At 41.3% G+C, this 25385-nt stretch overlaps 1 protein-coding gene across 2 annotated transcripts in view; it reads left to right on the forward strand.

Annotated features, from left to right (window-relative positions):
• LOC118096596 (phospholipase A2 inhibitor alpha-like protein) overlaps positions 1-25385 on the forward strand; it is a 248253-nt gene that overhangs the window by 141475 nt on the left and 81393 nt on the right. The window contains exons 1-2 of one of the 2 annotated variants that reach the window (XM_088670141.1): positions 1632-1763; positions 11015-11123. The gene's annotated coding sequence lies outside the window, so the exon portion shown is untranslated. Of the gene's footprint in view, positions 1-1631; positions 1764-11014; positions 11124-25385 lie in introns of those variants that run through there. The other variant, XM_088670140.1, reaches the window with a different exon arrangement.

Genomic DNA, 25385 nt, shown 5'->3' on the forward strand with positions numbered 1-25385 from the left:
CTTGGTTGTACTTTTTCCACGACAGGCCTGAAAAATCAAGGCAGTTAGAGTTTTTAATGACAAGGTGATGACTAAAATTTACTGTATTACAAACAACAAAAAGTCTTGTTGCACCTGAAAGACTAAGAAACTGATTGTGACTTAAGCTCTCATGAACTACAGCAGGCACCCCCAAACTGCAGCCCTCCAGATATTTTGGCCTACAAGTCCCATGATCCCTAGCTAACAGGACCAGTGGTCAGGGAAGATGGGAATTGGAGTCCAAAACATCTGGAGGGCTGAAATTTGGGGATGCCTGAACTACAGTCTACTTCATCAGATGTACGAAAAGGTTATGAAGTGGACTGTAGTTCAGGAAAACTTTTACCATAATATATATTTTTATCTTTTACTTTTTTGCTGTTTATTATATAATGTGTTTTAGTAATCACCTGTTGCAGCAAGCACAGCTACCCCCTCTGGTCATTTTATTATGTACATTGGTATGAAAACTAAATATTAAAGCAATAACATTTCAAGCAGCTTACCCAAAATGCAGAATTATCATAATTCCCCTTCAGCAATGTGACATAGCTCTGTCAATAAAATATGACACATTAGAATGGCTGTCACTGAATTTGAAAGGCAAGGCTAGTTTGAAGGTTTGCAATTCGGGAATCGCATTGTCTGTCCTACAGCCCTAAATCATACAAGCTGTAAAACTCGTCTTTTCTTGCAGAAGTGACCAAACTACTTTGAAACTGCCCTACAAACTCACACTGGTAATTCCAGTCAATTTAATTTGGTTCATTCCCCTCATGCAAGCATCGTGGGGTTGTTGTTTTTTAAAGTTTTTATTTAATGTACTGTATTGTAAGTTCATTTCTTCTTTTTCTGCTCTATGTGGCCAAGCTGAACAAACAGTAATTCAGACCTTCCAAGTGTCCCTATTTTCCAGGGACAGTTCTGGATTTACAGAAGCCGTCCCGGTTTCTTATTTGATCCCGGAATGTCCCGCTTTTTCTTAGGATGTCAGAGAAATGTTGGGTATGGTAGGACATGCCTATTTTCATTGAAGAAATGTTGGAGGGTATGGAGTTATGGAACCCCCAAGCCAAGGAAATAAGTAACTATAGAACTTTTAGAAGACATCTGAAGGCAGCCCCGTATAGGAAAGGTTTTTTTAAAAAAATGTTTAATGTTTTGTTATGTTTTTATATACGTTGGAGGTTGTCCAGAGTGACTGGGGCAACCCAGTCCAATGGATGGGGTATAAATAATAAAGAAGTTGCTGTTGTTGTTATGGAATAGGACATCCCTATTTTCATAGGAGAAATTTTGGAGGGTATGGTAATCTCATACAATGCAGGACTAGGAGAATACTGGGTCCTTAAGTCTATCCTACACACCATATCCCACTGTAGACTACTAGATAAACGGGGACCATTTTCCAAAGTCCGTTTCAACTGCCATCTCCATCAATCTTTATTTCTCTACCAAGCCACAACATCATTCCCTCTGGACACCCTGTTGTTCTTTCCAACAGACTCTGCATTAAGTTCTGTTACCGTACCTTTCTGCTTAGCTCTCTGTTGACAGCATCACCAATAGCAACAGGACCAGCAGTATTCTAGAAGCCAGGAGACTTAACTGACTCCTGCCTTTGGCACCAGTGGTGGCAGGGCTATTTTGAGATGGTGGAGACTGGGGCATGAGATGTATGACTGATCAGCTTGCTGCAACAACTCTGATCAACCCCTGATAACAAATGGGTGACTGTGAAGGTCCTGCTTTTAGTATCCTTTTTTAAAAAAACATCAGCCATGTTGCTTACATTTGATAGGGCATAATCCTTCCTGGGGTACGCGGGTGGCGCTGTGGGTTAAACCACAAAGCCTAGGGCTTGCTGATCAGAAGGTTGGTGGTTCGAATCCCTGTGACGGGGTGTAAAGTGAGATGAGTGTCGCAACCCCAGAGTCGTCCACGACTGGACCTAATGGTCAGGGTTCCCTTTACCTTTACCTTTAATCCTTCCTGGAGTGGCTTATGATTTACCATGTTCTAAGATTAATTTGTTGCTAATTATCAAAGGCAGTGCTTTTTTTCTGGGGGGACGCAGGGGTACGCATGCCCCTAAACATTTTGTGAATCTAAGTTTGGCCTCATTGAGGGGCAGTATTTCAATATGAGTAGGAAAATGAGAGTAACCCTAAACATTTTTTTAAAGAAAAAAAGCACCGATTAAAGGTATTTGTCATAGTACTGCAAGTGCTCGTTTAGGTACGGAATTTTCACCCCAAGGGTCTTTCTGTATGAAATCTCCTATAACTTAGGGATTTCCTGATATGACAAGTCTGGAGAATGGCCGCTGTTTTGCATTGTTTTTCTGGCCTATATTTGTTTCACGTGTGCCCATGTCTCATCCTGCTTCCACATTCATTTGCCATTCTGTCCCCCCCAAAATGATTTTAAAAAATCATATTAAACATGTATTTTTTCACAAAACATTCATTTCTAAACTTATGTTCCCTTAAATGTGCATTTCTACTGTTCCCCCCGGGACGCTAGTGGCACTATGGTCTAAACCACAGAGCCTAGGGCTTGCTGATCAGAAGCTCGGTGTTTCAAATCCCCGCAACGGGGTGAGCTACCATTGCTCGATCCCTGCTCCTGCCAACCTAGCAGTTCGAAAGCACGTCAAAGTGCAAGTAGATAAATAGGTACCGCTCTGGCGGGAAGGTAAACGATGTTTTTGTGCGCTGCTCTGGTTTGCCAGAAGTGGCTTTGTCATGCTGGCCACATGACCTGGAAGCTGTACGCCGACTCCCTCGGCCAATAAAGTGAGATGAGCGCCGCAACTCGAGTCGTCCGCAACTGGACCAATGGACAGAATATGCAAAGACAAATTCCTCAAGTGTTTCTGCTGTGACTTTTTTCCCATGGTAACTTTCTCAGCTTCCATTCTTCATTTCAGGTTAACTCCCATAGCTTATTACTGAAAGGGAATATGATTTTTTTCTTATCTTTCTATGTTCGTTCTAATTCCATGGCTACATTCATTTTTAAATAAAATAAAATAAAATATTAGTTGCTTCAGAGAGATTTGTGAGAGATTTCAGTATCATTCACAACAACAATTTTGTTCTGTTAATTCCATAGTATTGCATCTGGTCTATTGTATCATATTGTTTTTATCAGTTTACAGCAGAATTATCCCAAGCATAAGGTGTAATTGCTCTTCTCAAGAACTGGGTAGGGACTGACTTGATTTGTAGAAAGGCAGCAGTTCTCAAATGATTAGTTGATGCAGTATACCCAGCTCGTAGCGAAACATTTTTTGCAGACTGATTGCCTTTGGCAAAATATTCTGTATTGGATAGGACAGAGAAGCTGGTGATTACATGTTCTATTGTTTCTGATTTGTCATTGCGTTTTCTACAACCATCTGTATCTGCGGTCTTTTTTCTTTTCTCCCCCTCCCCCCTTACTAACAAAATGCAGTGCTAACAAGTGAGTGTGTCTGTGGCGGGAGATTGCAAGAGGCCTGGGTGTGTTTCATTTATGCACGCATGCATCTGTAGTGCATCTCTATGTGATTTATGTTTGGTTATAATAGTACCCTGACTGTTCAAGAGAATGTGTTTTGTTACAATGAGACAGTTCCAGCCTGGCATTGCATTCCTGGCTTATTAAAGCCTTAAGCCTGGAATGAATGTCAGCCCCACATGCTCCCTCTTCGCCCTCCTCTCACACATTTGCTTTGGCACTTCAGTCTGGGTCATGTTGTATGAAACAGGGAAATCGGGTCCTCCCTAATCAGAGGGCATGTGTTGCAGTGTGACCTGGCAACCAGACCCTGTGTTGCGGGTGGGAACGTTTGGATGGCCGCAACACCCTATTGGAGGCCCCTCGATGCTGGGTGTTATTATACCAAAGGGATGCCAGCAAATCTGTATTGAGGGACCTCTATTTAAGCCCATGCACGTGTCCCTGAGCTTCCTCTTGTGGGCCAGTGCATTGGAACACCTTCCCAAATCTCCCTATATTTAGGGCTTGCATGCATGACCTTGCTATGCCGTCATGTGTCGTCTGTCGTTGGGACAGGGGAACGGCAGGAATTTTTCTGTCCTGGAATCTATTATTTTTACCGCCTGTCTCTGTTCAATTCTTCTTTCAAAATGCCATGTTCACAAGTACCTGCCATTTTGATCATCTAGCAACATAATTTTTGGTGTCTCAGCACATTCTTGCTTGCATCTTGCTGGCTCATACATCGCAATCTTTGTTGGTTCAAAAATGCATTTTGTTTTATTTCTAATAATTAGGAGGGATCTTCCATTTCTTTTATCTCCAAATGGTGCTGGAGCATATGACATTTTCTTTCCATCCCAGGTAGCAGCAGTGTTGCAGTACTTACTTATTTTTGTTCTTTTTCATTCAATTCTGTGGCAATTTTAAAAGTTTCCCATTGTCCCCTTCATTGTATGCCAGAGGCCCAAGAAATGGAATCTGTCTGGTTCCCATTGCAAACTATTTGCTTCACTTGACATCGATGCTGCTTTGATCTTTTGTCTTCAGAATGACACTTTCTTTCTGGCACCATGTTTAAATAGTGCCTTCATTATTCAAGAGAACACAGCGACTTTGTTACACGGTTTCACATCTGTATTGAATATGCAACAGAACATGTTTTCTGGGTAGTGGGATACTGCTTTGACTCCTTCAGTTGTCTGGCATATGGCCTCTTTGAGTACATACAGGTCAGGTAAGATCTTTGCTGCAGCTCCCACTGTTGGATGGAGAGATGGTTGATCAAATGAGTATACTGTGGTCATCAGTAGGAACTGGGGTGAAGGCTTATAAGGAAGATTGGAAGATATCTGTAGATTATTTTTAAAAGTCAGTGTAAACGGGTAAATACGTTAGCAGGATTAGAGTAGATTCAGCAGTATAAGGTAAGTTGACGTAAAAAGAAGAAGATGGGGGAAAGGTATGAAATATTTAGAATATGTGGAGTAGAGGGGAAACTGAAGAAACCATAGAAGGAGAGGAAGGGAAGTCGAGACTATTGAATTGTTTGGATGGTTATTGTATAAACATGAAATATGCAACAGAAAAGCAAATAAAATTATATGCACACACACACACAGGATCTGGGGCAAAGGGTAGATTTCACCTTTTCTGTGACAGTATTACCAAGTGTAAAATTTTGCTTTCTCCGTTATGTGAATGCTTACTATTTCCTGAAGCTTACAGTGGAAAGGAAAGAGGTGCATTTTGTGCACCATTGAAGGAAAAAGATTGGGCAGGTTTGGCCCCTTCACAGTTGTATCTCAATTTGCAGCCTGTTTACTTTGCCCCATAGAGTCTGATCTTCAGAGCCTTGCTCTCTTATGTAACTAACCCCATATTTAGAGTCTGTGGTTAATGCTATTGTGCAACTAACAGAACAGTGAAACTTGTTAGAGCAAGATACACACAAAGGTGCGTATCAGCAGTAGCCAAGGTGGTGCCAACCAGATGTTGCTGGACTGCAACTCCCATAATCCCTGACCATTGTCCCTGCTGACTAGGGCTGATGGAACCTGTGGTCTACAACATTTGGAGGGCACCATGTTGGAAACTTCTACTGAATATTGACTTTTTTATAATTATTGGTAGCAGTTAACATGGCCTTGGATAGCACTGATAAAACGTTTGGTTTCTGCTTTGAGGAGAAAGGTTTTTATCTCTTAACCAGTTTATGGCTAATGAGTTGTTTTGAAAGAAGCAAGAGATTCTAATCTCCAAAAGTGAGGATTCTGAGGAGTGGTTTGGTAGCTGTGTTGAAGGCCGTGTTTATCTGTTAATAGAGTTGGGTCCAGAGTGTCAGGGAGAAAATTCACACACTGAATCTTCCCTTTTATCAGGGGAGAATGTTGGGGATGAAGATTACAAATGAAGTAGGAAGCAGGCAGGAGTGTCATTACTAAAACTCTTTTAATTACCTTTATTTCAAATCTTACTTGTACCAAGATTTAAACTCGTTTATCTCCAGCGATAGCAATTGCCACATAAGATACAATATGGAGAAAATAGAGGGAGAAACCTTCTTGCCTTTTCATTTAGTTTTAATTGAAAGGGAAAATGCAAGTGCTTTCAGCCCTCCTGGCAGGAACACCCTGGCAGGGCACTGCTTCTTGCACTGCCACCGCTCTTCTGTTTCTTGTTTCTCCACACTGCCATTTTGAAATTACTCACTACTGGTTCGAGCCTAGGGTCATTATCAAAGTCAGTACTCCCACATGAATTTGGGTACAAAGTTGTAACAACTGCAGGGACTCCTGGAATTAGCTCTTGAATTCTACAACGCAGCTGCTTTGGACAACAAGCTGTGTTTTGCCAGCCCTGTTTTGTTGAGTCATCCAAATCCAACACACACAAAAATATGCAGCCTGCAATGTTGTATTGCAGCTGCAGCTTGCATAAAGATTTGGTGTGTTTTTTTCTAATTAATGACATTAGTATGTGTTAGAGTTCTCAAGTGTAAAATATGTTAAAATAACCTTGAATAATGAAGGCTTTAAAAATAGATTCAGCTAGGACAGGCAAAAATTGAGATTCTGTGACGATATTTTCAGCACACGTTGATTTTTCCTTGATATTGGTTTTAAGTCTCCCTGGAGCTTTAGGAAATCTTTTGCAAATATTAACAACTTACTTCAAAATCTTAATGTGACATTTTCTTTCAGATTTCCTGATTCGTTCCTTATGAATATCTGCTCAGAATTCCAATCTGCTCTCACACTGATAGTGTTGCCTTACATTGCAGCTCAGGTACAGAAGAGCAAAAATGCAAGAAGCCCCAAAGATAACCTCCATGTATTTGGCATTCTGCAGTTTTTAAAAAATCTTTTATCGAATTTTCAAATCAACATCCAGTAGAACGTAACCATAAACCAAAACATGACTTTGCACTAATCATTTCAGCATAAGACATACATCAACTGGGGAGATATGACTGGTGAAAAACACTATGTAACGACAAGGGGTAATTTAACGGAGAAATGTATAGGGTGACTGTTTCATGTTAGTTTACCATAATCCAAAACTTAGACACATCTGTGCAATTTCATGCATTGCTCATATGATTCATAGATTGCCACAGTGCCAGAAAAAAAATTCAGTTCAGTTCACCTTTCAATGTGAACCTGTGATTTCCCGAAACAATATACAAACTGAAATGTAGCTGTCTTTTGAAATTTGAATGGTGTCTGAATTTTGTGGTGCAGTTCTCAAACCCAAAAATGTGTACAAGGATGCACATATTAGGGGAAAGCGTGCATAAAAAAATAGAATAGAATAGAATAAATCTTTATTGACATTGTCCCCTTGCGGGAACAACAAAATTTCCCGGTTGCTATATCAACACAACTTATACATAGATAAGTGAAAACAGCATGCAAAAGTGAATTATATTAGGGAAGATGGCTTGCAATAATATGTATATCAGGCAAAATTGCATACAAAAATGTGTATATTAGGAGAAATGCACAATATATTAGGAGAAAGACACCCAGACCCAGAGAGAGAGAGAGAGAGAGAGAGAGAGAGAGAGAGAGAGAGAGAGAGCGCTGATATGGAAATGTGCAGAATTGAATTTAAGATTTTCTAAAAAATAAGAAATGGAGAGAAACCAAAAACTGTCCACTCCTAGTGGTGTGGGAACCACTTCAGAAATGTAACATCTTGTGCTATTTTGGTAACATCAGCAGAAATAAACCACATGAGTCCAATGAATGACACGACTCCCTGCTATTCCGGGCAAACTTTGACATGACGAAAATGGACCTCCAGAATAGTTTGCACTCTGCATGATGCGGCATGAAAGTGAAGCTGTACACCCTCCCTCATGGCACGTAGAAACTCGATCTACATACATGACCTGTAAGGATAGGGAGCCCAAGCCATTGGCTCCTGACAGAACCATCAACAGTCTGAGAGAACTTCTGTGGCAGCCCCTCCACCATCTTGCCTGGGGCTGCTTCTGACCTTTGTGACCTGAGCAAAGACAGAAGCGAGGGGACCCAGGCCACGGAGCTTGTGCTATCAGCTCCCACCTGCCCTAAGAGGACTTTGTCACTCAACAAGTGGTATCATTTATTTAGTTTAGTATTGTAAAGGCAAGATGAAAATGCCACAAATAAATAGAATCCTATGTGAACAGGCCTCTCTTGTGTGATGCTTTGTTCTGTGAAAAGAGATGAATGGTTCGAATAAATGAAATTTGTGCACATAGGCATTTATTCACAGGGCTTGTTCTTAACAAGAAAAATTATACATGGCCCAAAAGGGTATGCGAACGAAGGCATGAAATTCATTTCATGTATGTCTTCCATGTTCTGGCCATGTGCGGACCATCCCTCATTAGCTGAAGGAATTTCAAATGTTCTCTTGGATAACCACACTGTGAGAATGTGCCGTCTCATGTGTCATGATTTTGACCCCTCCCCTTTAATGTCTCTTTCTTCCCTTGCTTAGAATTGTTCAAACACATGCTTTTCATTCATCAGTTTTGTAATGAGTGTTTGGATCTGTGAATTACAGCTCGCTTTTCAATTGCCGCGGATGCATTTTTGCCCTTTTGCACTGATGAAGGATTTCATTTAGTTGTGTGGAGCAGATTGAAAGCGGCTGCTTTGATTTTCTTTCTTTCTTTCATGTTTTCAGGGCTGGGAAATAATTCCATGCCTTTTTCAGAGCTCTGCCGGCCACATTTTAAGAATGATATGGTTTGCAGCAGCGCTAATTAGAACCAATAATAGCTTGACTGTCTTGCATTGTGTTTAGCCTTGGAATTCTTGACTGTTTTGGATGTGTGTGTGTGTGATGTACATTTGTTCAGAGTGATCATTTGGCCTGAAAAACTGAAACTTGGCTGAAAATAGATCCAGCTGAACTTTGCAGTAGAGTTGCTGGGAAGTTGGTTGTAATACATAGTTCATGCTTTTTATTACTGGGGCCTAATTCATGCTGTTTTGAGAATTATAAGGTCTAAGATATAAAATAAATGTTCAGGCAAACTCATACATAAATATATAAACCACATATCAGAAAACAGTACAGGAAAACAGTCCTAAAGCCATTTTGACTCTTTCAGTGACCTCAAATATTGTCTACAGTTTGGATGGAAATGGGAAAAGCCTCCCCATTGTCTCTGTGCTCACAAATCCTGCCTTAAGGGCACATTTGTGTATGAATAGGGTGAGCCTGTGACCTGGACTCAGGAATTAAGTATTTATCATCACAAAAGAATGGCCAGGCTACCCAGGTAAACCCATTAACAGGTTTCCTGTCAGACAGGATTCTGCTGTAGACCTCTCCTTCTGTGAAGTATGTATGATGTATTGGGGGGTGGTCTTGAGCTTGTTGTTTTTGTTTAGTTGTTTAGTTGTGTCCGACTCTTCCTGACCCCATGGACCATAGCACGCCAGGCACTCCTGTCTTGCACTGCCTCCCGCAGTTTGCTCAGACTCATGTTCGTAGCTTCGAGAACACTGTCCAACCACCTCGTCCTCTGTCGTCCCCTTCTCCTTGTGCCCTCAATCTTTCCCAGCATCAGGGTCTTTTCCAAGGAGTATTCTCTTCTCATGAGGTGGCCAAAGTATTGGAGCCTCAGCTTCAGGATCTGTCCTTCCAGTGAGCACTCAGGGCTGATTTCCTTAAGAATGGATAGGTTTGATCAGGCATCCCCAAACTGTGGCCCTCCAGATGTTTTGACCTACAACTCCCATGATCCCTAGCTGACAGGACCAGTGGTCGGGGAAGATTGTAGTCCAAAACATCTTGAGGGCCGAAGTTTGGGTTTGACCTTCTTGCAGTCCATGGGTCTTGGGTACCCCATAAGGGGAAAGGAGCAGGTTTTTTTTCTTATAACAATGCTTACTGTCGTCTCCCTGCAAAGTACAGCATCAAGTCTTAGGAATGTGCTCTCTCTTCTCCACTCTCTGGCCTTTTTTCTTATTTTTTGCACATTGACTCTAACCATGATTGGTGAAACATTTGCATTGCCATGATTCTTGGTCACTCAGATGCTCAGCTCTAAATACTTGCAAGGTCCAGCCTTCTACAGCTTAGGAGATAGCAAGTGCCTGGAATGGAAGAAACATTTGGTAGAATAGGGCTGCCATTTATTGGAAATTATTGCTAACTGATCATATAATGTATATCCATAATAGTTGACATCTTTCTGTCTTTGAAGACAATGGAGGAGTGTGCCTTAATAAACACTATTATAAATACAGACAGTAAGATTACAATATGCTATCTCAGTGAGGCCATGAGGAATATATTGTTGTGTTTCAGGACATCCCTAATTCTGACATGCTTCCAAAGCATAACTATGTTGGCCCTAAAGATCCTTCAATACATTTTAAGTACTAAATACCATGAAGCAAATATTAAAGCTCACCAAAAAAAAGTTTCTTCCCCTGAGTTCAAATTAGTGCTTTCGACTTCTCTCTTGCTGTTTTTGATTTTGGGATTCATCAAATCCCAAACAACATAAGGGATAGTCTGTCAAAAATGGTAGCATGTCACCTAACAAATGCTCTCAGATACAAAATATTGTTGCATGCAACCCATCATGCAGTACTACAGAGGATGTCAAATACAGTGGTGCCTCGCAAGACTAATTTAATTCGTTCCGCGAGTCAATTCATTTTGCAAAAAATTCGTCTTGCGAATCGCAGTTTCCCATAGGAAATATCGAATTATATTGAATTATATTGAATTTTTTTCTTTTATTTTTTGCCCATAGGAACACATTAATTAAATTTCAATGCAGTCCTATGGGAAACCGCGATTCGCAAGATGAATTTTTCGCAAAATGAATTCGTCTTGCGAGTCACCATCAGATCGCAAGACTCATTCATCTTGCGAAAAATTCATCTTGCAGGGCATTCGTCTTGCGAGGTACCACTGTACAGGCATCAAAGATTCACCAAGATATACATGAGAGGTTTTCTTGATGTATATTTTATTTTTTCTATTGCAGCAGGGTCCATTCTCCTCACTGGCCAGAGCCATGATATGATGCAACTGGGACCCAGAAAGTTATTGCGTCAGCACCACAAACCGTATAATGAAAAGGAAAAGGCATGAGGGTAAATAAACATTTAATGATTTATTTGTTGTGGGTGTATCTCTTTTAAGCATAATGCTTGTTAAGTCTGCTCAATGTTGTGCTACTATTGCCCACTTAGGTCTCTTTCTCCCGTTTCTGCCCTACTGTCCCCCACATTGCATTGTTTGTGTTCTGGATTATATTTCCCTAGATGGCTTTATGTTTCTTCCACCCTCTCTCTTTAAATTGAATCTCGTGTTGCTGTCTTCTGCCTATTAATCTTTTTTGGTTCTCTTTGTGTTTCTGCCTACTGAATGGATGGTCACAACTCCTCCTAATTTATTATCCTCTACAAATTTCATTAATGTAGTAAATTATTAGGAAGATATTAAATAAAAAAACAGACCTCATTACAGTATCCTGGTAACTACCTCAACCTGTGTTATTGAATTTTTGCCACCAGGGTACAATAATAGACCTGCAGTTTAAAACAAGCAAAGCACAAAGTGAATCCCCCATATTTAGCTTTCCTTCTTTTACAGCAGTGAAATTATCCAGTGGAGACTTGGTACTGGAGGGTACACTATATCCATATCTTTCTATCACCTATCTATGAACTGTATCTCTAATATCGTATCTCTGGTATCCTATATATTTTCCATTCCCTCTGATTACCAGTAATGTGGGATTTGTAATTTCTTGTCAGAAGAACCACCAAAGCTTAATGGTCAAACTTAATAGGTCCCTAGTTCATCTCCAGATAGCAGATCTTGGGTAGCAAGACTCGGAAAGACCAGCTGCTGCTAGTCAGAGAACAGAGACTGGGATGGACCGATGGTCTTGATGATATAAGGTGAACCATTGCTGCATTTCTTAGTGCAGATAGTATTGATGTGATGTGTAGAGATCTTTCCTATTCTACTTAATTCAAGAGGGTCCAAGAAGCTTCTGGAAGCTTCTCTGTGTGAAAGAAGCAAGCAGAAGGTTTATGATGTTTGGGTTATTCCTTCAGAGAAGCTGAGTACAGCTGGCTTAAACTGGTTCTGTTAATCTCTTTCTGTCAAGGTCATGTTGACTATAATAGTAGGGCCAGAAGGAGCATGGGTTTCTCACTTTCTCTTTCTATCTCTTTTCCGTCTGGTGTGGTGTTCTGTATGCTATAGTGTTAAGTTTTAGACTTATTATAGGTTATTGTAAGTTTTAAGTTAAGTCTGCTGCAACTGGATTTCTTATGGACAGTGTGAATCCTGAATGTATTGGAATTGTGACCATGATGCTCATTTGTCTTCAGTAGCAGTAAAGCTCTGCTGGATGAAATATAATTGCCTCAGGTCCATTTTTTGGGAATCCTGCAACATGTTTAAGTTTTTACTCTGCTAACTATACATTAGAATCTGCTCTGGATCAATACTGTGTAGATTTTCACTGGCAATGTGAGGGGAAGTGAGAGGTACACGGATGGTTCAGTCAAACAAGATGAAAGGCCTTTGAGTAGCTTCTCCATGGAAATCAGTGGCATTGCACAGAGATAGGTTGATGGTTGTATGGCCATGTACCAAGACATAATTTACCAGACTATCTAGTCAGTCACCATTATTGCCCTGCTAAGTGAGGCAATAAGGTTCTGCATCTGGTCCCAATCCAAGGAAGCAGGGGTGCAGTAAGATTTTCTCATCACTGAACAGGATCATTACCAATGATCAGCTCACTGAAGGCATGAACGTATCAATGCCATTATTATTATTATTATTATTATTATTATTATTATTATTATTATTATTGCATTATTTGTTGCATTTGTTTCCCACTTTTTCCTTCAAGGAGCTCAAGGTGGTGTACCCCCTCCTCATTTAATCCCCACAACAACCCTGTGAGGAGGTGGATTAGGCTGAGAGGCAGTCACTGGCCCAAAGTCACCCAGTGAGCTTCATGGCCAAGTGGGGATTTGAGCCTTGGCCTCCCAGGTGCAACACTCCAACCACTGCATTCATGGGTGGATGGAACATGCATGCAAACACTGCTCCCAAGTTCCCCTTGCATGCCACCCCATCGGCTGTGTCCATTACTTTCCTCATGTTGAGTGGGGAAGGTCTGTGGGGGACTTTTACTTGGGTTTGCTCAAATGCAAGAAGAAAATTCCATGCAATTGGCGATGCTACTTTGCCTATGATCACATGGAGGGTTCTACTTCTATATAAGTGATTGCAAGCAGAAACCCCCTGCAGACCTTCCCCTCTCAACAAGGTCAGTGTCACTGAGCAAGAGAACCTTGGGGGATGGTAGCGCATGTGAGCACACCCTACCAGCTGTCCACAGACATATTGTTGGTGTGTTCCATATGCAATGATGTCTAGCAGTGTGATTTTTCTTGAAAAAGAGGTGCTGGATCTCACCACGAAGATCTGCTTCATTCCCTTAGAATAAGCATAATATATAAAGAAATCCTTCCAGTAGTACCTTAGAGACCATCTAGGTTTGTCATAGGTATGAGCTTTCGTGTGCATGCACACTTCTTCAGATACACTGAAACAGAAGTCACCAGACCCTTATATATAGTCAGAGGGTGGGGGTGGGGGTATTACTCAGAAGGGTGGTGGGAATGGGTGATTGGCTGATAGGAGTGGTAAACCTGTTGATGACTGTTAACGACTGTTAACAACTGCAATTGGTCTTGCAGGAAAAAGCAAAGGGGTGAGGTGGCTAAAGGAAGCCTTATCATGTATAATGAGATAAGAATCCAATGTCCTTATTCAGGCCAGGTCTCTCCATGGATTTAAGCTTGGTAATGAGTTGCAATTAAGCAACTTCTCTTTCCAGTCTGTTTCTGAAATTTTCCTGTAATAAGACAGCTACTTTGAGATCTTGTATAGAATGTCCTGGGAGATTGAAGTGTTCTCCTACTGGTTTCTCTGTCTTGTGATTCCTGATGTCAGATTTATGTCCATTTATTCTTTGGCGTCGGGTTTGGCCTGTTTGTCCAATATGGAGAGCTGAAGGGCACTGTTGGCATTTGATGGCATACACAATGTTAGAAGATGAGCAATTAAATAGTCCTGAGATGGTATGTTTGATGTTGTTGGGGCCAGTAATGGTGTTGTCCGGGTGTATGTGGCAGCAAAGTTGGCATCTGGGTTTATTGCAGGCTCTGGTACCAGTGTCCATGTTAAGTCTGGTGGTGGTATTATTGTGGGTGAGGAGTTGTTTAAGATTGGCATGATTAAGTTGATTAAGATTGATAAGATTAGAATGGCAGTGGTGCCCACCTGAGAGGTGACGGAACTGAGTTCCAACAAGTTCTGACTGAAAAAAGGCCCTCTAGGAAGTTATCACATGGTAAATTGTCATCTCTGCTTCTTCTGTTGCCTGGAGATATTACACGCTAAAGCCTCTCTATTGAGACTTCTCTATGACTTGCTTTGTCATAACTAGCATGGTTTAGAAACAAAAATAATCGTACATGGAATTAATTAATAACAACATAATTTTTAGTGGTGTGGCTAAGTAATATTGCTGCAAGGCTGTCAAATTTGGGTCCTCTTTAGGATCAGCAATTGTCCTGAAGAAGTTGTCACAAGGAAGCTATGTTTGGAATGTGTTGTTATCAACCTAATTATGGCAGCTAATTTGCATAGTATAATCCCATGTGCTGAAGCAGTGGAATAATGCAGCAATGGCATCTTAGGGTATGGATTGTCAGTTCCAGTCAGAAATTGAGGGAGAATTTCCAAGTGTGTTTTGACAGCATCTTTAACAAGGGTAATTATTCGTGTTATTCCTTCCTTTTCAAAATATAAAAATAAAAGGGGCTAGGAGATACATACTACAGTAATTTCAAACATACAGTATATTTTTGAGATTTCCTCAGTCTGTAGCTTTTCGTTGTGCAGGTTCCATGATAGACTGAACTGAACATTTCCCCTCTTAATAAAGACAGAGTTGAATGCAGTTCTTGCAGCTGACTTTTGAGTATGTGCTTGTGTGGTGCATTAGAGCTATTTTTATCTCCCTCTTTTTAATCTCTTTTTCCTTTGTGCTGGATCCCTTTCTGGTGAAGTGCTCAAGGTTACAGAGTTGAGAGGGAGAATCTCATCCAGAATTTATCAGAAGAGATTTTTTTGGACAATTTTTGAATGTGGTTCCCCCCGCCCCCTTCAACTATTTCCCTGGAGAATATTTGGCAAGGTGGCCACCCAGCTCTTGACATCCATGTGAAGCTGAGAGCTTTTTTCCAACCTCCCACGTTGCATCATTCTATTTTATTCCACACCCCTCTCCCCACATGTGTTGGCATGCCTGCAACATGCCCTGCCTAGATTTAGGGTTATGATTCTGTCTTCCCTACTGGGGTTGCTTCACTCTGTGGAGTGTTCTTCTGCGCCTCCTCCAGTCCACTTTCTCTTCCAGCCCTCCCTTCTTTTCCTTGGCTCAATGCAAACTTCTAATACACTTGCCCCCTATTGCTGGCAATTTTGCCCTTGGCTGGGGCTGGCAGTCTGGCTCCCATCCCTGATGAAGAGATATGACGGTTCCTGGTGGTTCCTCAGAGTAAGCACAACTAATGACAGCTTTCAAGGGCAGCAGGAGTGCTTGGGAATGGGGACATGCCAGTGCTGATTCCACTTGGAAACGGTTTAAAGGATTGTAGGGCATTTGGGGACCACCGGCAGAGCAGTTAGATATGACAGTGGGTAAAAGATAATGATTAAAAAGTTATTTTACAGCAAACAAACAAAAACATGCATGAGGAGGGCTTTGGGGGGACACAATAAACCCTCTGGGGCAGTGGTTCCCAACAGGTGGTCCGCGGACCCTCAGGGGTCCGCGAGCTATGTCAGAGGGGTCCTCAAGATGCTATTAGAATAAAAAATATATTAAATATATTTTGTTTGATAACAGATTTTTTGTTTTGGCCGCTTCCTGCATGAGCAGAGTCTAGCGCAAAACTAGAATTAGATGAGGCAGTAGTTCTGCTGTATGCCGTTAGGTGGCGCTTTACAAACACTACTGTTTTGCAAAGAGGCAGCGCATGCATTCTACTAACGCTCACCTCCCCAAGATGCTTTGTGCGCGTTGGCTTCATTTGTGTGCTACTGCGAAGGTACCCTGTCTTCTCCAGTCCCCTCCCTCCTCCCTGGACTCTTATAAAAAGACTCTTAATTTGGCTCTCACTTTTTAATTTTAGGATTAGGAATTAATGGGGGTCCTTGTCGATGAGGGGTCCTCGAGAAAATTTTGTTGGGAACCCCTGCTCTGGGGGTTGGGTGTGCCCTCTTGCCCATTAGTTGGCCAGTGTGGTCTACATCTTTGATATGCTTTCTTTAACAAGAATTTCGGACAGAGATTCTGGTGCCTTGAGTCTGGGTTAAACCTCCTGTGCTACATTTATATGGATCTGTTAAATCTGTCGCCTAAAAATGAGATGAAGCTGAAGGATGTTCTTTGGATTTTAGTGCACGTTCTTTTTATGGTAATTGAAGAACAAAAGTTCAGTCAACTGGTAAAGCTTTGACTGGACTGATCTAGCGGTTGAAAAAATATATATCTGAATGTAGAAAGCTAGTGTGAGCCAGGGGGTGGATTCGGTCTAGCCTTCTCCCTGCCATCTAAATTTTCATGGAGGAGCACCCCCTCACGCACATCTGAACCTGTACAGCCTCAGAAAAGCTTTACCAGTTGGTTCTGGTCTTCAATCAGGAAGTTGTATGCCGGGCTGGTCCTACCATGAGGCAGAGTGCGGTAGCTGCCTCAGATGGCAAATTCTGAGCGGTGGAAAGTGGCCAGAAAGGTGTGGCATGTGGTTTCCCCTGTAGCCCCTAAGCTAGCTTTCTGCCCCAGCATGGCTGGCATGCCAATGAGGCAACCTGGGGTGATTAGGCTCAGGTGGCATGCACCTCCCACTCCACCAGGGCATGGGTCCGGTTCAGGGAAAGGAAAGCATTGGTCTTGTCTCTGGCACCAAAAGGTCTTGGGCTGGCCCTGGGTATGTGGGATAAATTTGAAGCAAACATCCCAATTTTGCTGAGAAATGATCACAATGCAAGCGTATGGCAACACTGCCGAAATAAAACCACTAAGCTGGGCTGGGGGGTTGATCTGTTTACTTGTGTGCAAAGAGCCAGATCCCAGTAGCCAAAAGAAATTGGATGAGCCTTTAAGCCTTTTCTGTTGACTGTGTTCTACTTATATTATTTTTAATGAGAATATCATCTGTAGAGTTAAAATAAAAAGAGCCTATCCTTGGAGGAGCTGGAGGAATCTTCATGTAGGGATATTGATTTTTGTGAGACAGAGATTTTAAGCAGAGATTTTAAAGAAGCTCAGGTGTTTTTGTTTTTGAGCAAACATAGATTGCTGTTTGTCACTAATTTCATGGTTGACTTCAGGGTTTTAAATATTTTATCTCAGATGTGATAGAGCATATAAAATGTTTGCTTCCATTCCCCACCCCCCACCCCGCTTCCTCCTTTACTTGTTTTTTCCCCAAAGAAATTTACAGACTGAAGTCTGAATTACAGCCTTTATTTATTCTTTTAGAAAAAGAAAAAATGTATTAACCACTTGTTTAAAAATCCTATCTTCTTTCTTCTTCTTTGGCAATCACTCATAGCCGAGTAAGATGGTCTTCCATGAACACGGTCTTAACTGTGAGTCCATAAGTGACTGGATCCAATTCTGGATCCACACATCCTTCCACAGTGGGGACATAGGTTTCCGGGTGGGAGCTGATCACGGTGAGGGTTTGCCAAATGTGCCTTCCTCTTAGCACATTTCTCCCTTTAGTCCTGAGTTCCGAGCATCTTCAAAGTCCATGACACCTTTGCTAAAGGCTGTTCTCCAATTGGAGCGCTCGCAGGCCAGAGTTTCCCAGTTGTTGGTGTTTATACTACATTTTTAAAGATTTGTCTTGACAGAGTCTTTAAACCTCTTTTGTTGACCACCAGCATTACGCTTTCCATTTCAAGTTAAGAATAGAGCAGTTGCTTTGGAAGACGATAATCAGGCATCTGAACAACATGACCAGTCCAACAAAGTTGATGTTGAAGAATCATTGCTCCGACGCTGGTGTTACTTGCTTCTTCCACAATGCAGAGTACTAACCACTATACGATCATGGCTTCTTCCAGTACACTGGAATTAGTTTGCCTGTCTCCACAATGTAATTTTTTTTGGAGACACCATTGAGGGAATCTTTTGAGGAGTTGGGGATAGCGTTTATAAGTGGTCCATGTTTCACAAGCAGTAGTAAGTCTGGTAGTACAATAGCTTTGTAAACAAGCAATTTGGTTTCCCTGTGAATGTCCTGGTCCTCAAACACTCTGCACTTCAGTCAGAAGAAAGCTGCACTTGCAGAGCTCAGGCAATGCTGGATTTTGGCATCAAAGTTGGCCCTTGTGGAAAGATAACTGCCCAAGGTAGGAGAAATGATTGACACTTTCCAATGTTACACCATTGAGTTGGATTTGCCCAAGCTCCTAATGCTATGCCTCAGTTTTGAGTTACACCTGGAAGAGGTTGCTGTGTTAATAGCAAGAAGGCATAATTAGGTGAGCAACATGTAAGCACAGATATATTAGGATTGGGTGTAGGAATACCTCAGTTTTCCTGTTCTCCTATATGCAGGGTATATTTTGGAAGAGTGAAGAGACTTCCTAGTTTGAAATAAAGAGGAAGTGGCAACTGTATGTGCAGTTTTGAATAAGGTAGCATATTCTAATAATTGGCATGGGGATGTAACTGCAGTCGTGCTAATTCAAAATGTTGTGCACAGCCTAAAAGTAAGGGACGTTCAGCTGATGACCTCTGATTCTCCTAGCTCCAAGCATTCTCCCTTCTCTCTCACAAGCAGCATGGCCACAGTCCCATACTAAAAGAGGCAAAGGCAGGAGAAGACCACAGGGGCTACGAAAAGGCTGCCCCTGCTCCAGATGGCATGCTACAGTAGTGATGAAGCTGGCACAGCACCATAGTTTGTTGCAGCCTCGGGTTGAAGAAGCGGATGATGGAAATGATCCAGGTGGTGGAGCAAAGGCAGCTGTGAGAAAGTGCCAGCAAGTGGCCCAAGATGCAAACCGACTTCAGCAAGATGGAACAGGCTTTTAGAGGAAATCTCTCTGGAACAGCAAACACGGAGAGCTTAATTGCTTTTAGAAATGCTCCAACAGGAAATGACTCTCTTTGGCAGAATGTAGGAAAGGAGGCACTGACACGCGGAGCCATAAGGGGTTGTTTATAATAGAATGCATAGGGGCTTATCTTGAGAGCAAACCTAAATAACTTTTAACGTGCCACCCCCCCCCCCAATGCAGGACCCAGCCCTAGACAAAGGAGAGATGGGTGCAGTACTTAGATAAGCAGCTGTTCCGCCAACACTCAGAGCTGCCTCAATATAGCTGTGCGCTTCTTTCGCTGGGCTCCATTGAAAACGGCTTCTCCATGCAAACCAGGAGGTGACCTCTCCAGACAACAGAACAACTCTTATCTCTGTGGCTGTGATCTCCTGGGTGACGCGGATGCTGTTAGGCAGTTGAATGTGCATGCGTACTCCATCCGTTTCCCTCCCATCCAGCCGTCCACACAGCCCTGGGCACTGGCAACCCATGCTACACCACTGGAGGCAAAGTAACCTGAATAGCTTCTGAGTGGGTGGCAGGGTGATGATGGGATTTTCCCTCCCCCCAATATTCAGAAAAGGTGCTGCACCAAAAAGAGGGGGAAAATCAGAACTGTCAAAATACATTTGCTGTAACGCTTATTTTACTTCGCTGCTTTGCATCAGAACAGTGTGTTTTGAGCTTTCAAATGGCCTTTCAAAATCCTCCACTGTAATTGTGAGCAGATGAATTGGAGGAGACCATCTTGCCAAATTTCTCCAGTGAGAGAGTAAATTCTCCAGCAATTTCTCGGGGTGGAGCTCACCATTTGCAGGGACAGTAGCACAGGTTCTTTGGTTTCCCTTACGGCTTTATTTTTTATTTTTGCTGCTGCCAAGTAACAACAGCAACCATCACAATGTTCTGGACGTAATTCAGAGAAAACTCTGCAAAGTGGCATTCCCATCCACACCTAGAGGACTTAGTCCAGCACTCTTAGTTCAGCATCCTAGCCACTACACCGCTCTGGCTTTCCCTGGATGCATTCCAGGCAGGAAGAAGCCTTTGGGTGGGGCATGGAGCAAGGCCAGTGAGGGGTGTAGCCTGGGGAGGGTCCTGAGGGCTTGGTTTAAAAGCAGGGGGGCCACAGTCCACTTTGTTTTTTAGCCCGCTACCTCAAATGGTTGTTGTGGTGGTAAAATGGGCTAATGTCCCCTAAGCTCATGGAATAAGGATGAGAAGAATAAATAACATTTAGTGAAGAGGTTTCTTGTTGACATAAATGGCTCCTAGGATATTCCAGGTGCCGAATTGATGTTGCTTTGGAATGTCTGCTGTGTTTGTTCATTCTTTCTGTCTGAGCATCCTGTACATTTGTAATGTATAAGAATCTTATGACAGTCAGAAGGCAGTATTAAGTCCCTAGTGTGCTCTAAAAGGCTCTAGCTGGAATGTCTTACAATTCACAAAAAAATGGGGAACAGGGAAACACTGTAGTTTTAAGTATGGAATGATATTTGGAATTTTGACAAAGATCTGAAATGCTAGAGTTGCCACAAGGGTGGGGGGAAGTCCAACCATTCATATACTGGGCAAAGGGAAATTGGGGAGGAAGCAAAGAAACACTGTCAAACCTTTTGATGGCACAAAGCTTTCTCTCCCTTCGTATGTGCCTTTTGTTTTCTCCTTTTGAAGTACTATGTTTCTATGTCCTCTTTTTCTACCAGCTGAGGTTAGGGTCACAGCCAGCAACAGCATGAGGTCATTCTCACTACAGAGACACTGAAGGAGAATTTGACAATTTCTGACCCACTTTAATCTCTTTCTCTATTCTCACTGGCGACAAGGAAAAGTAGGAACAGCTGTCTGGCTAGGTGTTTCAGAGCTGTTTGACAAAATGGTTGCTGTTTAGTTTGGTCACCTTGACTTTTCTGAAAAAAATATATCTATTAATGTGTTTATTTATTGCAGGTAAATATAATGTTCTTCAGGGGTAACTTTCAAACTCTATTTTTTAATTTTTATGCAGCAGTTAAAGTATGCAAGAGAAGTATGTTGCCAAATTGTACAAAAAATTAAAATAAATACAGTAATAGTACCACTACCCAAACTCATAAAGGAGCAAGTCCAGTTTATTATAAATCGCAGCAGCATTATCACAAACTCTTGCAGTACTTTGTCATAATTTCATGTAACAGGGAACTTAATGTCCCCATGCCATCCAGTAGGGGAGTGAAATTGAGCCACCCATTGTCACTGCCCCACACCAGGATCCCTCAGAGAATCCTGCCTTTGAAGAAATCCCATGGTGCGCAAACATATTTGCTCAGCTCAGTAGGTTTAGACTGCACTAATGGTTTCCTGCATTTCTTATCTCAGCCTAAGTGATTTACCCCATTAGGTTCCATAGTGGAGATCAGCTGAATTGAGAAGTGCAAAGCATAGATGACAAAGTGAGGGAAGGGGTGTGGGGAGAGGAGGGGCAAAGGAAGAAATTTATTCTCCCCCGGTGATTTGATGGTCCTTTTTAATTTGTCACATTTGTATCCCACGCTTCCTTCAATGAATTCTGGACAATGTAGATAAGGTTCTCCCATATATCTCCCCATTTGGAAATTGAAGAGAGGAAAGGACCTGCCGGTTTTGGTTGCCTCAGTTTCTCACTTTTCCAAACTCAGATTCATTTATCTGCATTTCTACTGCAATCTACCTTTTTTAAAAAAATCCTCATGAAAATTCGTCAGCATTTCAAGATGAATTTATCCCAATAAACACATTTTTGTATGCAGATGTAGTTTTTTGTGAAAGCAATCTTTCAGAATAAGGTGTGTTTCTGCATGTTATTTTCACTAGTATGTTATTTTTTTATCGCAGTCTTTCCCCTAATATATGCATTTGTGCAAACATTGTTTGGTTGGAGGATTGCATCACAAAATGTAGATAACTACGAATTTCAAAGGATGGCTGTGTTTTGGTTCTCATATTGTTTTGGGAAATGGGAATTTGATACATTTGCCTTTAAATGCCCTTTCATGATGAAGAAAAAAAGTATGGAAGCTTTTAGCATAAGCCACTAGCATGGTGAGCCCTGTGTTTACTGTGAACCTTAAAAGCTGTAGGAAACTGAAGGTAATGGTCTGATCTTAAGGAGCTTCATAACTCCACCATATTAAATAGTGCAATGCAACAAGAAGTGGCACTTCGACCTTTTGATCGGCTAGTACATACTAATATTATTAGTTAATGCTGACATGGCTTTTCCGTATCATATACCTTTAAATGTCAAGAGTACCGAGATGAAAGTGAAGTGACCTATTGAGCAAAGATTAGGGAAGGGTTTCCAAAAGGCAGAGCCTGTTTTATTTCATGAATGTCCTGAATATTGGTTGCAAGACTCATTTTATTTCCAAACATTGAATGCATCTGAACATTGCAGAGATTGTCACTGCGGTTCAGTTTTGTACTTGCTAATATCCGGATTGAGAAGCTCTAACATCCTGCATGTGGCGTGCTCCCATGAACACCAGAACCCATGTCCCAGCAGCAATAAATGTGGTCTGTGAGGAATTGGTTGACACATTCACCATCTACCGGAATCCATGGTGTTTATGCCAGAGTTTATGCTATATTTTTGAATCCTGTTTTCATTAGCAGGCAATTCAGGGCAGGGAAAAGAGAATTGGGACCAGTCTCTGGAAAACTGCCTTCCTAACAATTCTGCCATCTTTGCCATATGTGTCTTGCTACAGCCTTGGGTTTCCTTTGATCACTTTGCAGTGAGTGTTTCGTCCTTTCAGCTCTCTTCATCTAAGTGGGGGGAAACAACTTTGTGCCACAAAGCTATTCTGTTAATTTAAAGGATACACCAACTGCCTACGAAAAGCCATTATAATTCTTTACTTGCGTTAAGGAGATGGCAACAGTAGGAGGTACAGTGGAGCAAACCATTATAGGTGGGTGCATTCTTCTGGTTTGTAGCTTTAGTTGCTACAGATCATGCAACGTTGGGCAGAATTGTCCTAAAGAACTCAAGCGTTGCCTAATGGAAGCTGCGCCTGCATTTCTGTTTGCATTCATAATAACTTGTTATCTCGTGGAATAGGAAAGTTAAACAGGATTGTTTGGCTTAAGAGAGTTACATGTTTAAAAACCAGAGCTCCTTGTTTGCTGTCAAGGTGTAAATGGGCTTTTTATCAGGGTTACAAGCTGCCCTCAACAGTGCTCTGCAAGTAAAGTCAGTCAGTTAATTATATTTATGAGAAAGTCAGTTAATTATATGTATGAGAAATCCAAATCAGCTTTATAACATTTGGATTCTCTAACCCTTAATAAAATATCCACCCTGGCCAACTGGCAGTGTTTTATCACAGGGCTCTAAGATGTATGGGAGTTCATAAAGACTCTATCAAATGTAATTCAAAAAAGCTCAAAAGATGTGATTTATTACCATGTTGCAACACAAATTCCTTTGTGATATGAAAATTCCTTGTCCTATAGAAGGTCATAATTTAATTATCATTCTCTTATTCACATTCCTAATAATTAAATATTGTACTTTCCTCTTCAAATATGCATATTGCTTTTGGGGGAGGTATCTCATTGTGAACAGAATTGGTGTGTGGCAGTTATGAGAATGCAGCAAGCTTTGTCAAAAAACAAGTCTGAAGGAGATGAGTCTGATTGAATGGTGAACATCCACTATGACCTGAGCTAACAACTTGTCCTATGGTTCAGATTACAGTAATTTCTTGCAGATACATATATTGTGTTGACAAAAATGCAATAGTAGTTTTTCCAAAAGCCCTCAGCTCCTGGTTATTCAATCAAGGATGTGAGAGAGCTTGAAAAAAATGAGGCCAAAATCTCTTCCAGGTTTTGACTCCCTAATTCTCTCTCTAGCCTCATTAAACTGAGGCAGGTGACTTTGTCACAAGCAAGAGCTCATATAAAAGGCAGAATAGTTTGCAGTGACTTTACAAAGCAATAAAAATGCATTTCAGGTACATGCAGAATGTTTGCTGCTATTTTTGTTAGTTATAGCACCTACGATCTATAGCTTGGCAGTATGTGTAATCAAAACCAAAACATGGCCTGTTTGCATGTTTACAATATAAAAATATAGGTAAGAAATGGAAGCATATTGGAGTTGGAATGCAGAGAAAGGGTTAAAGCAAAAAATTCTCAAAGTGGTACTCGGATGGATAATTAAGAATGTTCCTTTTGTATCCACCAAACGGAACAAATGGATTGTAATGGATAAACCAATGGATTGCAAACTACCCAAGTGCTGAACAAAAAACTACAGAAATATATAACAACTACACTAAAATCATTTTTAGGACAACAGATAAAAAGCTCCAGATAGATAGATAGATAGATAGTATCAGCTGCAGGGAATTCCGTAAGCTATTTGTGAAGTTCAGAGTATTGAGACAATAGTTTTAAACCCAAACCTTTATGTCATGTCAATTATGATGTTTTATTATTATTAATTTGTTGCCATGTATCATTGTGGTCTCAAGGTGACTTACGAGAAACACAAAGTAAAATATTTTCAAAGTGACATACAATAAACTGCAATGAAAAGCTAAAAGTGATCATACACTCTCAATAGTTGAACCCTCCCTGCCCATCCCGCTCCATTACCACTGAGTATTCTCTGGACATTGCAACTATTAAACCCATTTATTAATGCGATTACTCCAAGATCAGTGATGGATAACTTGGAAATGGAGGTTATTTTCCAGAAAACTTCACATAGTAGGTATTTGGACCAGCTTTGCATACTGCAGCAATAATACCTCACGGTGCATCTCAGGAGGTCTCATGAACTGTGCATGTTAATAGCCAGTTATGGTATTGTTGCATTAAAAAGAGGCATTTGGTTCATGGTGGCCCATATTTGACTCTGTTTTGTCCCATTATCTGGCTATAATAGAGAGAAGCCAACCTTGTCAAAGTATACATTCAATTACTTGGCTTGCAATGTGTATTGTAAATTGGTTTTACATGTTGTGCTTGTTAGATTTATAGGGCAACCAGGCAATAAAGAATGATGAGCACTGAATATTTTGGGCATAATAGAATGTTATCACAAGCCATCTGATATTTGACAGATAGAAATGGCTGGAAGCTCCTGATGTCTTTGTGGCTATGGGATTGAGAACTGAATGCATTATGATGGCCTCTCACCCTGTGCCAACCACAAACCC

The sequence above is a fragment of the Zootoca vivipara genome, chromosome 5 (assembly GCF_965207765.1).
Source record: "Zootoca vivipara chromosome 5, rZooViv2.hap1.1, whole genome shotgun sequence".
In the NCBI taxonomy this organism is placed as follows: domain Eukaryota; kingdom Metazoa; phylum Chordata; class Lepidosauria; order Squamata; family Lacertidae; genus Zootoca; species Zootoca vivipara.